General features: G+C 42.0%; 1 protein-coding gene across 8 annotated transcripts in view; it reads left to right on the top strand.

Annotated features, from left to right (window-relative positions):
- Positions 1 to 17,480, top strand: part of LOC109875481 (signal-induced proliferation-associated 1-like protein 2) — a 106,385-nt gene that overhangs the window by 24,809 nt on the left and 64,096 nt on the right. The gene's annotated exons all lie outside the window — the stretch shown is intronic.

Raw genomic sequence — 17,480 nt, 5'->3', positions numbered from 1 at the left:
ACCTCCAGAACTTAAAGGGGCTCCGTTCTTTTATTGTGTCCCCCCAGAATACGTTGAAAGGCCCTTCTTCAATCCTGTTGCTCCCCCTCTAAAGACCCTTTCAGTCCAGAAGTTGGGGGTGTTGCAACGTAGACCGGGGTTATTTTGGACGACACAATCAGGATGTATCTGCCGTCCTGATAAACTGAATGTCATGGTGTCCCTTTTCTCTATACACATGCTAATGCATCCCAATCAGTTCGGCAGTTGGAGAGTGTGGGCATTTGTTCAGGGAAGGACACCCGGGGATTGCTAGCTACACATCCCATCCCTCTCACAGTAGGGTGTGAGGGGAGTCTCACTAGCTCTCTGTTCAGTGCTCCTTCTGTCACCAGATGGTTGAAATTTGGGGGTGGATGGATGTACTTCTCCTTAAAGGTGTTATTGTTTGACAACTAGGCCTAGCTATAGCCCGATATGGGATGACTGACTTGCCTTCATTCAAGAGAAACAGAGCGACTGAAATGCAATCAAGCTACCTGCTGCTCCGTTTTTTTCCTTCTCCTTTTTCATATTCATTGGAGACTTCAGTTGCCGCCTCTCCTTCCCTCGTTTTTTTTTTCATTAGCATTCCAGAATGAATGATGATGATTCCTCCTCGCTTCCACCCAATGGGGTTAATTTTTTGTCAACAGACAATGCAACAGACTGCTTTCCTCAAGCTCTATGGGGAAATCCTGGCTGGAAAATAGGCTTGCGAAAAACTGTCCTTCTCGTTTCACTCTCCTACTCTGTCTCTGACATAGCACTGCCCGTAGCACTGGCGCTGGAGAGGATGGCTGCCATTTCATGGACTCTTATTCAACCGTGCCATTTTGTTAGTTTTTTACAATCACTTTTTGTAACTTATTTTGTACATAATGTTGCTGCTACTGTCTCTTATGACTGGAAAGAGCTTCTGTAAATCAGAACAGAGATTACTCACCTTGAACTGGACGAATAATCTCGTCCGATTCATTTTCTTTAATGAATCGGACGAGAAGGATTTACTCCAGACACCTGGCGAGGCCCTCATCCCCTTAAGTCGCAGGAGAAAAAGACTGAAGAGATATGTCGGAAAGAAATCTGGATGCCTTGTGAGGATCCGCCGACAATTGGCTAATCTGCCTTTGCCTTCCTGGCCAACGTACAATCGCTGGATAATAAATTGGACGAACTAAAAGCACATATCCTACCAACAGGACATTAACTGTAATATCTTAGGTTTCACTGAGTCGTGGCTGAACAATAATAATATAATATCTAAGGAAGTCTCACGGAGTGTCTCATGATAAGCTGTAGACCACACTATCTACTAAGAGTTTTCATATATAATCTTCTTAGCTGTCTACATACCACCACGAACTGATGCTGGCACTAAGACCGCACTCAATGAGCTGTATAACACCAAAAGAAAACAGGAAAACTCTCAGACAGAAGCGGCGCTCCTAGTGGCCGGAGACTTTAATGCAGAGAAACTTAAATCTGTTTTACCTCATTTCTATCAGCATGTTAAATGTGCAACCAGTGGGAAAACAACTCTAGACCACCTTTACTCAACACACAGAGATGTGTACAAAACTCGCCCTCCATTTGGCAAATCTGACCATAATTCTATCCTCCTCCTGATTCCTGTTTACATACAAAAATTAAAGCAGGAAGCTGCAGTGACTCGGTCAATAAAAAAAGTGTTCAGATGATGCAGATGCTAAGCTACAGGACTGTTTTGCTAGCACAGACTGGAATATCTACCGGGATTCTTCCAGTGGCATTGAGAAGCACACCACATCAGTCACTGGCTTCATTAATAAGTGCATCGATGACGTTGTTCCCACAGTGAATGTACGTACATACCCCAACCAGAAGCCATGGATTACATTCAACATCCACACTGAGCTAAAGGGTAGAGCTGCCGCTTTCAAGGAGTGGGACTCTAATCCGGAAGCTTACAAGAAATCCTGCTATGGCCTCCGACGAACCACCAACTAGGCAATGCGTCAATACTGGACTAAGATCAAATCGTACTACACTGGCTCCGACTCTCGTCAAATGTGTCAGGGCTTGCAAACTATTAGACGACAAAGAGAAAAACAGCTGAGAGCTGCCCAGTGACCCGAGCCTACCAGATGAGCTAAATTACTTCTATGCTCGCTTCAAGGCAAGTAACACTGAAACATGTATGAGAGGACCATCTGTTCCAGATGACTGTGTGATCATGCTCTCCGCAGCCGATTTAAACAAGTCAAAATTCACAAGGCCGCAGGGCCAGACGGATTGACAGAACGTGTACTCCAAGCATGCGCTGACAAACTGGCAAGTGTTTTCAACCCGTCCGAGTCTGTAATACCAACATGTTTCAAGCAGACCGCCATAGTTAATGAGCCCAAGAACACTAAGGTAACCTGCCTAAATGACTATCAACCCGTAGAACTCACGTCTGTAGCCATGAAGTGCTTTGAAAGGCTTGTCCATGGCTCACCAACACCATTATCCTAGAAACCCAAGACTCCAATTTGCATACCGCCCCAACAGATCCACAGATGATGCAATCACTATTGCACTCCACACTACCCTTTCACACCTGGATAAAAAGAACACCTATATAAGTTAAGAACCCTGGGACTTAACATCTCCCTCTGCAACTGGATCCTGGACTTCCTGATGGGCTGCCTCCAGGTGGTAAGGGTAGGTAACAACATATCCGCCATGCTGATCCTCAATATGGGGGCCCATCAGTGGTGTGTGCTCAGTCCCCTCCTTGACTCCCTGTTCCCTCACGGCCAGGCACGACTTTTACACCATCATTAAGTTTGCCGATGACACAACAGTGGTAGGCCTGATCACCAACAACGAGACAGCCTATAAGGGAGGAGGTCAGAGACCAGGCCGTGTGGTGCCAGGACAACAACGTGATCAAGACAAAGGAGATGATTGTGGACTCCAGGAAAAGGAGGACTGAGCACGCCCCCATTCTCATCGACAGGGCTATAGTGGAGCAGGTTGAGAGCTTCATGTTCCTTGGTGTCCACATCACCAACATACTAACATGGTCCAAGCACACCAAGACAGTCGTGAAGAGGGCACCACAAAACCTATTCCCGCCTCATGCCAAATCATTTCAGTCTCCTGAGTCCTCAGATCCTCAAAAGTTTCTACAGCTGCACCTTTGAGAGCATGGTGATGGTTGCATCACTGCCTGGTTTGGCAACTGCTCAGCCATCAGACCGCAAGATACTACAGAGGGTAGAGCGTGCGGTCCAGTACATCACTGGGGCCAAACCTCCTGCCATCCAGGACCTCTATACCAGGCGGTGTCAGAGGAAGGCCCTAAAAATTGTAAAAGAATCCAGCCACCCTAGTCATAGTTCTCTCTGCTACCCCATGGCAAGCGATACCGCATCGCAAAGTCTAGGTCCTTGAAGCTTCTAACAGCTTCTACCCCCAAGCCTTAAGACTATTGAACATCTAATCAAATGGCTACCTAGACTACTTGCACCCCCCCTCCTCTACGCTGCTGCTACTCTGTTATTATCTACGCTTAGTCACTTCAATAACTCTACCCACGTTATCTTGTCTAACCGGTGCCCTGCACATGGTTCTCCCTGTATATAGCCTTGGTATTGTTATTTTACTGCTACTCTTTTAATTATTTGTTACTTTTATTTTCAGGTATTTTTCTCTACTGCATTGTTGGTTAAGGGCTTGTAAGTAAGCATTTCAAGGTCTACACCTGTTGTATTCGGCACATATGACAAATAACATTTGATTTGATAAAATTAATATAGAAATGAAAGCGAACACAAAGGCTGTGTGCGTGCACATGGCTTCTCCTTCTATGTTTTGTTCACACCCTCCCATGTGCCCAGATTCAAAGTGTCTGCAACAGCAACAAGTTGGAAGAGCCCAAAACCAGCCGAGTTATGAGTGGCAACCCTCGTAAAACTGACAATCCTTGACTTCGGCGATGACATTTACAAAAATATCCTCCAACACTACTCAGCAAACTGGATGTAGTCTATCACAGTGCCATCTGTTTTATCACCAAAGCCCCATATGCCACCAACATCTGCAACCTGTATGCTCTCGTTGGCTGGCCCTCGCTACATATTCGTCACCAAACCCACTGGCTCCAGGTCATCTATAAGTCTTTGCTAGGTAAAGCCCCGCCTTATCTCAGCTCACTAGTCACCATAGCAACACCCACCCATAGCACACGCTCCAGAAGGTATATTTCACTGGTCATCCCCAAAGCCAACACCCCTTTGGCCGACTTTCCTTCCAGTTCTCTGCTGTCAAAGACTGGAACAAATTGCAAAAATGACTGAAGCTGGAGACTTATCTCCCTCAATAACTTTAAGCAACAGCTGTCAGAGCAGCTTACCGATCACTGCACCTGTACACAGCCCATCTGTAATAGCCCACCCAACTACCGCATCCCCATATTGTTATTTTTTTTGTTGCTCTTCTGCACCACAGTATCTCTACTTGCACATTATCATCTGCACATCTATCAATCCAGTGTTAATTGCGGCGGCAGGGTAGACTAGTCGTTAGAGCGTTGGACTAGTAACCGGAAGGTTGCAAGTTCAAACCCCCTAGCTGACAAGGTACACATCTGTCGTTCTGCCCCTGAACAGGCAGTTAACCCACTGTTCCTAGGCCGTCACTGAAAATAAGATTTTGTTCTTAACTGACTTGCCTAGTTAAATAAAGGTAAAATAAAAATAAAAAATGCTAAATTGTAATTATTTTGCCTTTATGGCCTATTTATTGTCTTCCCTCCCTAATCTTACTACATTTGCACACACTATACATAGATTTGTCTATTGTGTTATTGACTGTACGTTTGTTTATCCCATGTGTAACTGTTGTTTTTGTCGCACTGCTTTGCTTTATCTTGTCTCGGTCGCCGTTGTAAATGAGAACTTGTTCTCAACTGGCCTACCTGGTTAAATAAAGGTGAAAAAAAACTAAATGAACTGATGGCTGACCCTTTTCTTTTGTGTTTCTTGTTACTCAGCTAACAGTTACCATCACGCAGAGACATTTGTCCACAGGCCTGTGTATGCTGTTAACATCATATTGGTTTGGTGATGATGAGGTCCTACTACTGTTTTCCTCGCTTTTGTCTGTAAGACGAGTGGTAAGATGCAGTGACACAGTAAACAGTCTTATCTCGAGCACCGGTCCTTTCCAAACAATGCCTGACTAATCTGCTCGCCTTTTAATCTGCATCTTTAGGCTCACCTGTTGTCCATTTACTCAGTCTCATTCCAGACCATGTCCCCTTCACAAACATGGCCTTTTCCCTCTCAACCTGGTTCTGAGAGACTGCCGTATATGCTGGTCTTGTCTTCAACTCATATTTTAAAAATTATGCTCTCAATGATTTGATGCTGCCTTTCAGGTGATTTTTGTCATTTTTTTTCCCAACGATTTGCATACATTTAAGACATCTCTTGAAGAGTCTAGTGCTTCCATAATGGCCCTCCAGGACTGAGTTTGGGTTCAGTGTTTCGTATGCTGAAGTTAACAAAAAAGAAAAGGGGAATGCATGGAGCATGATTGAGCCTTTTTATAGATAGACACAGCAACAGTCTGCAGTTGAAAGGTTTTGGTTCTTGGCCATCCCATCCTTGTGCTATATGTAGGAAACTCGTCCCAAGTTGTTTGGTAATGACACAGTCACATCCCCGTCTGGTCCTTAGCCTCGAAGAGTGGCATTGTTGCATGCTGCAAGGCATATGGTAGGTATTACTTTAAAAGTTAGAATTTAGAATAACTGAGCCTTAGCACACTTAATTGCCCCCGAATTCCAAGGCTTGCTCTTAAGGGAAAGAAGGAGAACAACGTGGGAGTGTTTCCCAGCATGAGAAGTCCAGATGGGGGAGTTGAACAAAATGTCAGACCCCCTAAATGAAACAAACAAAAGTCAACATTGTCCTAGTCCAGCAGTTCCATCTCAGCTGGAGCTCCTTGCATGGGCTCGATGTGATCGAGCCTGGAGCACCATGTTGCTAATCAAACAACAGCCCGACATACAGTTCCCATAAATCCCATAACTTGTTTAAAGATGTCATCAGTGCTTTATCTATGCAAACAAAAAAAACATATATTGGTTCCATGTGGCAGCTTGCCTAGAGCTCAGCTGTGAAGGGTTATGTTGGCTGGGGGGGTAGGATCACAGGTTGAAAAGGGCTTCTGGTGCATTCTGGCATTGATTTATTTGAACAGCTGATCCAAGTCAACTGGGCCAGTCAGCAGAGCCAGAGCATGGCCATCCCACTTTCAAAAAAACTCAACGAGAGCTTTATTGGCAGCCCTTAACGTTGACCTCTTGGTTTGCCAAAAAACTGCTAGAGATTGCTGACATAGGCTGATTGAAAGTAATGATACAGTACTTTATACTCCAACATGGATAGCTATACCATATACGTTTAGGATATGGAAGAGCAACCACTGTGAAAATCCAATAAACATGCAACCTGTAACTTTGTCATTTCAGCCAGCTCAGCCCAGTTTTGCCCACCGGGGAGTAGTGATATGAAAATGGATTTTTCAGATTGTTGTCTTAGAAAAAATATTTTACTTAATCACTTGAATATACTGGATGTACTGACACAGTCAACTATCTCCTTACTTCTCATCTCACTCATCACAGACTATATGGGCCTAATTCAGTAACAGCTTGCCATAAAAAAAAGCTACTACATGTACACATGTTATTTTTTACACTAAAAGCATCCATGTGAGGGGGGTCTACTTTGTACATCTCCAGTACCCAAGACCATTAGTTTGTGATTTTATGTGGCTATTGGGGCAAAGGCATATTTACTCAATGCTACTATGATCTCAAGTAGCTCAGGGTAGGTGCTGAGGGGTATACTACAAAGCAGGATCACTGCTTTAGCCAACTAACTTTTATAAACAACCATATACAGTGCCTTGCGAAAGTATTCGGCCCCCTTGAACTTTGCGACCTTTTGCCACATTTCAGGCTTCAAACATAAAAGATATAAAACTGTATTTTTTGTGTGAAGAATCAACAACAAGTGGGACACACTTGCACCTGTGTGTAATCAAGTCTCCGTATAAATGCACCTGCACTGTGATAGTCTCAGAGGTCCGTTAAAAGCGCAGAGAGCATCATGAAGAACAAGGAACACACCAGGCAGGTCCGAGATACTGTTGTGAAGAAGTTTAAAGCCGGATTTGGATACAAAAAGATTTCCCAAGCTTTAAACATCCCAAGGAGCACTGTGCAAGCGATAATATTGAAATGGAAGGAGTATCAGACCACTGCAAATCTACCAAGACCTGGCCGTCCCTCTAAACTTTCAGCTCATACAAGGAGAAGACTGATCAGAGATGCAGCCAAGAGGCCCATGATCACTCTGGATGAACTGCAGAGATCTACAGCTGAGGTGGGAGACTCTGTCCATCGGACAACAATCAGTTGTATATTGCACAAATCTGGCCTTTATGGAAGAGTGGCAAGAAGAAAGCCATTTCTTAAAGATATCCATAAAAAGTGTTGTTTAAAGTTTGCCACAAGCCACCTGGGAGACACACCAAACATGTGGAAGAAGGTGCTCTGGTCAGATGAAACCAAAATTGAACTTTTTGGCAACAATGCAAAATGTTATGTTTGGTGTAAAAGCAACACAGCTCATCACCCTGAACACACCATCCCCACTGTCAAACATGGTGGTGGCAGCATCATGGTTTGGGCCTGCTTTTCTTCAGCAGGGACAGGGAAGATGGTTAAAATTGATGGGAAGATGGATGGAGCCAAATACAGGACCATTCTGGAAGAAAACCTGATGGAGTCTGCAAAAGACCTGAGACTGGGACGGAGATTTGTCTTCCAACAAGACAATGATCCAAAACATAAAGCAAAATCTACAATGGAATGGTTCAAAAATAAACATATCCAGGTGTTAGAATGGCCAAGTCAAGACCTGAATCCAATTGAGAATCTGTGGAAAGAACTGAAAACTGCTGTTCACAAATGCTCTCCATCCAACCTCACTGAGCTCGAGCTGTTTTGCAAGGAGGAATGGGAAAAAATGTCAGTCTCTCGATGTGCAAAACTAATAGAGACATACCCCAAGCGACTTACAGCTGTAATCGCAGCAAAAGGTGGCGCTACAAAGTATTAACTTAAGGGGGCTGAATAATTTTGCACGCCCAATTATTCAGTTTTTGATTTGTTAAAAAAGTTTGAGATATCCAATAAATGTCGTTCCACTTCATGATTGTGTCCCACTTGTTGTTGATTCTTCTTCAGTTTTATATATTTTATGTTTGAAGCCTGAAATGTGGCAAAAGGTCGCAAAGTTCAAGGGGGCCGAATACTTTCGCAAGGCACTGTATAACTAGATTTTCTGGTTAATAAATCTAAACATGTTTTATTTTTTGGGGTGGATCAGCTTAATATTGCGGCAAAATTGTTGCTTCCATCAATGCAATTCTCTGAAATTCTCATTCCCAATCCCCCATATATTTTTGGGGTAAATATATATAGGTTTGCTATTTTATATATACAGTATATCACAAAAGTGAGTACACCCCTCACATTTTTGTAAATTAATATATCTTTAAATGTGACAACACTGAAGAAATGACACATTGCTACAATGTAAAGTAGTGAGTGTACAGCTTGTATAACAGTGTAAATTTTTCTGTCCCCTCAAAATAATTCAATACACAGCCATTAATGCCTAAACTGCTGGCAACAAAAGTGAGTACACCCCTAAGTGAAATGTCCAAATTGGGCCCAAAGTGTCAATATTTAGTGTGGCCACCATCATTTTCCAGCACTGCCTTAGCCCTCTTGGGCATGGAGTTCCCCAGAGTTTCACAGGTTGCCACTGGAGTCCTCTTCCACTCCTCCATGACCACATCACGGATCTGGTGGATGTTAGAGACCTTGCACCCCTCCGCCTTCCGTTTGAGGATGCCCCACAGATGCTCAATAGGGTTTAGGTCTGGAGACATGCTTGGCCAGTCCATCACCTTTACCCTCAGCTTCTTTAGCAAGGCAGTGGTCGTCTTGGGGTCATTATCATGTTGGAATATTGTCCTGCGACCCAGTCTCCGAAGGGAGGGGGATCATGCTCTGCTTCAGTATGTCACAGTACATGTTCGCATTCATGGTTACCTCAATGAACTGTAACTCCCCAGTGCCGGCAGCCTTCATGCAGCCCCAGACCATGGCACTCCCACCAGCATGCTTGACTGTAGGCAAGACACACTTGTCTTTGTACTCCTCACCTGGTTGCCGCCACACACGCTTGACACCATCTGAACCAAATGTGTTTATCTTGGTCTCATCAGACCACAGGACATGGTTCCAGTAATCCATGTCCTTAGTCTGCTTGTCTTCAGCAAACTGTTTGCGGGCTTTCCTCTTTAGGAGAGGCTTCCTTCTGGGACGACAGACCAATTTGATGCAGTGTACGGCGTATGGTCTGAGCACTGACAGGCTCACCCCCCACCCCTTCAACCTCTGCAGCAATGCTGGCAGCACTCATACGTCTATTTCCCAAAGACAACCTCTGGATATGACACTGAGCACGTGCACTCAACTTCTTTGGTCGACCATGGCGGGGCCTGTTCTGAGTGGAACCTGTCCAGTTAAACCGCTGTATGGTCTTGGCCACCGTGCTGCAGCTCAGTTTCAGGGTCTTGGCAATCTTCTTATTGCCCAGGCCATCTTTATGTAGAGCAACTATTTTTTTGCAGATCCTCAGAGAGTTCTTTGCCATGAGGTGCCATGTTGAACTTCCAGTGACCAGTCAGTATGAGGGAGTGTGAGAGTGATGACACAAAATTTAACACGCCTGCTCCCCATTCACACCTGAGACCTTGTAACACTAACGAGTCACATGACACCGGGGAGGGAAAATGGCTAATTGGGCCCAATTTGGACATTTTTACTTAGGAGTGTACTCATTTTTGTTACCAGCAGTTTAGACATTAATGGAGTTATTTTGAGGGGACAGCAAATTTACACTGTTATACAAGCTGTACACTCACTACTTTACATTGTAGCAAAGTGTAATTTCTTCAGTGTTGTCACATGAAAAGATATACTCAAATATTTACAAAAATGTGAGGGGTGTACTCACTTTTGTGACATACTGTGTATATACAGTGGAGAGAACAAGTATTTGATACACTGCCAATTTTGTATCATAGGTACACTTCAACCGTGAGAGACGGAATCTAAAACAAAAAACCTGAAAATCACATTGTATGATTTTTAAGTAATTAATTTGCAAGTCAAATACTTGTTCTCCACACTGTATATGCCCATACATTTGCATACATAAACATTCATATACATAATTTTTTTTGAATATACCTTTATTATTCACCGCAAACCCCACCACCCTTCCCCCAATTGGAGCAAACTAATAAACAACAACACTCAGGCTTCTACCTTCAGTCCATACATCTTATACACCTTTTTACAAACAATCTATTTTACAATAGTTATCTTGTTTGTTTTTAGTCCATCCTCTTTTTCTGATGTCCATCCAGTTTGATTTCCATTTGCAACTGTGCCATTTAACAATATTTCTGAAACTATATACATTTTACAGACCCTGTATGTTTTACATTGGTTATCTTGTTATTAGTCCCACCCTTCAGCTCCATTCAACCCCACCCATCTGTCTCCCAACACCATCCTCTTTGGATTTCTATTTGCCATACATTTTTCAACATTGCTGTGATGCTTCACAAAAGTTCTGATCCTTTCTATTCTCATAGCTTCTGCAGATTGTAAATTAAAGGTAAACATTTTTGCTAAAATAGTTATTATATTATTGATTGACTATGGCTTTTCAAATCACCCAGTATTGCTATCTGCAGCGTTTAGTTCTAGGCAAATATTGCAATTCTTCAGCCATTCCTGGACCTGTGACCAAAAACGGGCTTGATCCTCTGAGGCCGTGGAAGGATTCTAATTGTGGTTTTAAAAGAAAACATGAATCATCAGCGTACAATGACACCTTCGTTTTTAAGCCCTGGATTTCTAATCCCTTAATATTATTGTTGGATCTCATTTTAATAGCTAAGATTTCGATGACGATAATAAATAGATATGCCGATAGTGGACAACCTTGTTTTACGCCTCTTGACAGTTTAAAACTTTCTGAGATGTAGCAATTATTTACTATTTTACGCCTAGGGTTACTTTACATAACTTTAACCCATTTTATAAGAGATTCCCCAAAATTGAAATATTCTAGGCATTTATATATAAACTCCAGTCATACTTTATCAATAGCCTTTTCAAAATCGGCTATGAAAACCAGACCTGGTGTCCCCGATATTTCATAGTATTCTATTGTTTCCCGTACTTGTCTTATATTATCTCCAATGTATTTTCCATGTAAAAAACCTGTCTGATTAGGATGAATAATATTTGACAATATTTTTTAAATTCTATGCGCCAAGCATTTTGCTAGGATTTTTGCATCAGAACACTGAAGTGTAAGAGGCCTCCAATTTTTTTTATGGATTGGATATTTATATATACCACTTGGGTCCTGTTTCAGTAATAATGATGTCAGACCTTCTTTTGCGTGTCCGATAATCTACCATTATATGGGAGTGGTTAAAACATGCTAATAGTGGTCCTCTGTGTATATCAAAAAAAGAATTTTACATTATTATTAGGAAAAAATCCATACAATTAGCATCGGTTAGTGGAGATGGAGGAGAGTGAAATGAAAACATATCCTTAAAGTACTTTACTTCCTCTTTCATAATATATTTTGGTGAATCATGCGTGACTCCATTTTTAACAAGTTTCAATAAAAACAATTTGATAGCATTTCTATATTGAAGATTGAAAAAGATTTTGGTGCATTTTTCCCCATATTCCATCCAGTTCGCTTTATTTGTATAATATATTGCACTGTATCTTGTCTTGAATAAGTTCCTCCATTTCTTTTTGTTTTTCCTCTAACGTATTCTGTGTCGCTATGGTACAGTTGTTATTGCTATCTAACTGTACTGTTAGTCCTTCAATTTCCTTTGTTAATATCGACTCTTAATCTAAATTGCTTTTGTTTTATAGATGAGAACTGAATTTCATGGCCTCTAAAGGCACATTTTAAGTGTCCCATACAATAAATGGATCTGTTGTACCTAGGTTATGTCTGACAAAGTCAGTTAAACTTATTTAGTGTTTTTTTTTGTTACGTCAATTAAACCATACCCATTTCAAATTATTAAAAAAATATTTAGAAAAGTTAGCTGGCCTGTTTATATAGTAAACAGAGAGACCAGCAGAAGAGGAAATAGCCACAACAATAACAAAACTAATGTTAATGTCCAGATGCACTATCCTCCCCACAACCCACCCATATGTGCCTCCCTGGAACCTTCCCAGGGGTCCGTCTTTCATTTAGCTCCTGCAGAGCCATCAGTGTTTACATTCACTTCCTTGATGTCTGCATTTCCTCTCTTTTTGTTTATTTATGGCCTTTCTCCATACCTTCATTTGGCCCACCTACCACTACCACCGCTGCCCCTCTTCACTAGCTACAGCCCCACAACTAAACAGCCGCACAGTGTTCTCGATGGCTGACCAACCTCTCCCACCCCCCAACCAACCTGCCTTCTTGAGGGACTAGTCATTTTAAAGTAAACACACACTGATTTGTCTCTGCTTCAGGAAATCAAACGTACGCATGTATGTCGTGGTGGAGTGCATATCGGAGGACCGCACTGGAATGTGTATGTGAACTGATCCCCCCCACCCCATCCTGCCTGCCTCCGCTTGGAATAAATCCTGGAGAAACTTCCCCTGGCATGGAATGCATTAGGCCCTGTGACTGGGAGTATCTCGTAGTTCTTCCAGGGGCTTAGAATGCCTGGGTACTTAGGCTAGTGCACCTAACAAGGCAAAGCAGACAAGCAGTGGGAAGATGGATGGGGTCCCTGCTATCTTAGCTCTGTCTTATTGATGTGTGAGGTTATGTGAATGCCAGGGTGGGTTGCCAGTTAATGGGATGCACCCATGTACGGTGTTGGAAGCAGGCTAGACGCCCTTGTTTTCTTGCCCCTTGGTTTGGATACGGGCCCAGTCAGCAGTTGGAGACACGTGAGCCCATTGATTCGAAGGTTTCAAGGCATATTGCGGCCAATCCCTTGGTGTGAATTTGGATCTCAATTTGAATCCCCCCCCCCCCCTCCAAATATATACAGTATGTTTTACTTTCCTGAATATTTTTTAATGGTAAAGATAAAGCTCACATTGTCAAGTAGAACAAAGGAATGATGGGGTTGTCTGTCTGTCTTTGGGGGTTTTGGAACTGGCTGCAAAGCTTCCACTGCTCACTGACCTCCTTTCTCTGTCATTTTTTTTGTTGCCCACCTCATTAGAGGAGGACAAAAAAAATCTGATACCGATTAATCGGCCGATTTTTTTTGCACTGCTTTTCTCTGCCATCTGTAAAACACACACACACACACACACACACACACACACACACACACACACACACACACACACAGCTCTGAAGTGACAATGACTCTGAAGCGTCTGCTTAGGAGACAAATAATCTCAACTGTTTGAATAAAATAGAGTTTAAGTTACCTGTGATGAATGTTGAAAACAAAAACTGTAATTTCTATATGCAGGAAATCCTATTTTAATAATGGACACGGTAAGAATTGACTACCAAAGTGCGAGTCATAATTCCCATGACACCTTCTAGCAAAATCTGAAAAGCGGTTCCTTCATTCATTTATTCCATAGGATATTTTTAGATTCAATTAAAATAAGGTCTGTGTTTCATGTAGGCTTACACCACCTTGCCAATTTTATAACTGTGTAGATATCCATAGGACAAGGTAACTCTGATCAATATTGGCTAAATATAAGCAAAGATCTTTTTTTTTTGTAGAGTGGATTGATGAAAATATTTTGACAAACGTTACCTTATCCTAGTGGGATTTACACGGATATCAAAACGCCAAGGCGGTTTAAGCCTGAACGAAACACAGACCTTATTTGAAGTAGATCAAGGCATTCTGTATGGAAGACATGAACAGTAAAATAACGAAGGAACCCCTTTCAAGTTCAGCCGCAAGTCATTACAGGAATTATGACGCGTCGACTATTTCTCTCTAAACCATATACCTTTGACTATTACGAGACCGCTGCTGCCTACCACCCCTCAGTCAGACTGCTCTATCAAATATCAAATCATAGACTTAACTATAATAAACACACAGAAATACGAGCCTTAGGTCAAATCCGGAAACTATCACCTCGAAAACAAAACGTTTATTCCGTTCCGTATTTTATCTAACGGCTGGCATCCATGAGTCTAAATATTGCACAACCTTCAATGTTATGTCATAATAGAGCCCAGGCGGCCCAAACTGTTGCATATACCCTGACTTTGCGTGCAATGAACGCAAGAGAAGTGACACAATTTCACCTGGTTAATATTGCCTGCTAACCTGGATTTATTTTAGCTAAATATGCAGGTTAAAAAAAAAATATACTTGTGTATTGATTTTAAGAAAGGCATCGATGTTTATGGTGCACATTGGTGCAACGACAGTCGATTGATTTGTTTTTTATAAGATAAGTTTAATGCTAGCTAGCAACTTACCCTGGCTTACTGCATTCGCATAACAGGCGGGCTCCTCGTGAGGCAGGTGGTTAGAGCGTCGGTCTAGTTAACTGTGAGGTTGCAAGGTTGGATCCCCCAAGCTGACAAGGTTCTGCCTCATTCCTAGGCCGTCATTGAAAATAAGAATGTGTTCTTAACTGACTTGCCTAGTTAAATAAAGATTAAGTAAAAGGTGTAAAAATATATATATATATATAATTTCCGATAGTTATGAAAACTTGAAATCGGCCATTCCGATTAATCGGTCGACCTCTACACCTCATCATACTTTAAAGTGGAGGTCTATCTGCCTTTCCTAATCTTTACCTAGTGTTCCCGAAGGACATCGCCACTTGCGCTTGTTCCCGTGGTTAATGAAGTGTGATGATACAGGGACTGCATGAGCATTTCCAAAATGTCACTGAATAACTGAATTTGAACTGTAGTACTGCAAACAATAGCTTAATCACATAGGAAAATAGCTCAAGTACAATGTCCAGATCACACGCAAATCTATAGTTCAGTGTAACAGTATGTCAAATGGGTTTGAGCCATACAGACAGACATAACAAGTACAAACCTCTGCAGCCAGCAATGCGTTAGGCCTGGCTCATTTCTAGATGCCACACACCATTAATCTCAAAATCTCCCAAATCACAGAATCCAATACCCAGTACTGACATCGACTTCACTGTACCCCAGTCAGGGTAGATAGTGTCCGTTCTATAGATTTAAACCAAAACAACACTACTCTGCCTCCCAGCCAAATGTTGCTCCCATGTCACTACCCTAACATTTGCACTGTTCCCTCATTTGATTACCATTATGTTTGGGTGAGTGGCCAGCTCTGTGTGCCCCGCTGGTGGAACCAACTGTAGCGCACATCGGTTCTGTCATTAACCAGCAGTGGTGAGACTGTAGCCTACATTCAGGCTGACGTTTGATGGACGGTGTCGCCCGTTCATTTGTGACCACGTTTGTATGTTTAAAAAAAAACATATTATAAATCCCCCCCCCCCTTTTTAGATGGTCTTATTTTAAAGACCATCTAGGGACAATGTTCATGCAATTTATCTGACTCTTGGTAATTACTATGTGTTTATTGCAGTTTATTGCAACGCTTACTAGAGTGCTATGTGCTGTTTTTAAATGTATTTTTAATTTGAGACATATTACAACACAAACTTTGACATATTGAAGAATCAAGCATCCGATGCAGTGCACCATCATACTTTAGCTTGTCCTAACTTCCAGAATCAGTCAGACCCTACTGCAGCATCAGTCGGGCCTTTGATGGCCAATGGGAAGTATACATACTGATATGTAAAGCAGCATGAACTTGTACTTCTAAACCATATCCACTTAATTCGGCTTTGTAGATCAGACAACTGACTCAAGCCTCAGAACCAAAGTTGTCTTCTTTTGCCGAGGCAGGAACCTTTCAGAAGATTCCTGACGAGTACTGAAGGGGGAAGAAAGTATGTCACACGCTGTTTTCATCTCACGCTTTCATGATCTGTTTGCTCTCAAGCAGTCGGACATTAAGGCCATGCATTTAATGAGGGCTCTTTTCTCACTTTGATCTCCTCCTCATTTTATTGGGGTGTTTTTAATAATGGAGCAGGGCGTCATTGGCATCGGTTGCTGCATCTTGGGCCCCCTCAGTGTTCCGGGTCCAATCATAGCACGGCTGCCTCTGTAGTGAATAACTTTTACACCTTGATGTTATGACTGCTCAACGCTCGTTTTAAACAGCCGTCTGTTAGAGGTGTCTCTACAGTGATTAGTGTGCAATGGTCTGTCTGGCTCTTGCTAAGAGTGTTGATTTTATAATCTAGTCAGTGAAGGTCTATGGTGTTTGAATGGATGTGGCACTTTCAAAAGTATCCTATAACAAATTCAAAAAACCCATGTTACTTTATTCTAGTTATCATACTCTTTATTTATTCAATTTTTTTTACACTAAGGTAACCTTAAAGTTCAAATGAGCATCCAATCAGAACCATTTAACATTCAATACAATGAGGCAAAAGAGAGATGAAAGGATAAGGCCTCTGTTTATCCTCAAAGGGTAGGGGGACTATTCCGTCTGGTCAAAGTTTTGGGGCCCATCTAAAGATCGTGCACTGCTTTTGACCCGGGACTATGTAGGGAATAGGGTGCCATTTGGGACATATTCAGACTGGTATTTTCCAACATGGTATTAATATACCCCCTGGTGTTAAATCTGTTGATGTTTACTATAGGAAATGATGAATTATGGATATTCAAATCTGGTAAGGATATACATTTGTCCTTGTTCACAAATATTGTAGCCGGTTTTGAAATAAATCCTCTGAATAATGCAACTACCTTAACATAAACATACTCCCTCCACTCTTTAAAAAAAAATTTAATAAGGGCAATTCCACAGTAATGTTGTCATTTCTAATTAGTAACACTTTCAAATGCATACAGTACTTATCAGGAAGGTTGAAATGTTGGTCACATGTTCACACGGTTAATCACATTCCAAGATGACTAACCAAATACTGGTTAATATTGACAGTTATACTGTTTTCCGAAATCCTGCCCTCCACAACTAACATTTTAATGACTCCACAGTCCAGAGGCAGTGTGACAAACAGTTTACTTTGAGAGTGATAGGATGATTCGTATCATATGACATTGTTACTCTTCTGTAAGACCTAGGAGGCATTACTTGTTTTTGCATAGGCTGTGTGGCATGTTACATTAATACAGATCAGATAACTGCGATAAATCTTTCAAATTCAACAAGGTTGTGGGCCATTTACAGCCATGTAGCTTGCAGCACCT

Source organism: Oncorhynchus kisutch, linkage group LG20 (assembly GCF_002021735.2).
Source record: "Oncorhynchus kisutch isolate 150728-3 linkage group LG20, Okis_V2, whole genome shotgun sequence".
NCBI lineage: Eukaryota > Metazoa > Chordata > Actinopteri > Salmoniformes > Salmonidae > Oncorhynchus > Oncorhynchus kisutch.
Note: the sequence above shows the minus strand (reverse complement) of the source record. Positions and strands in the feature narration are given on the sequence as shown.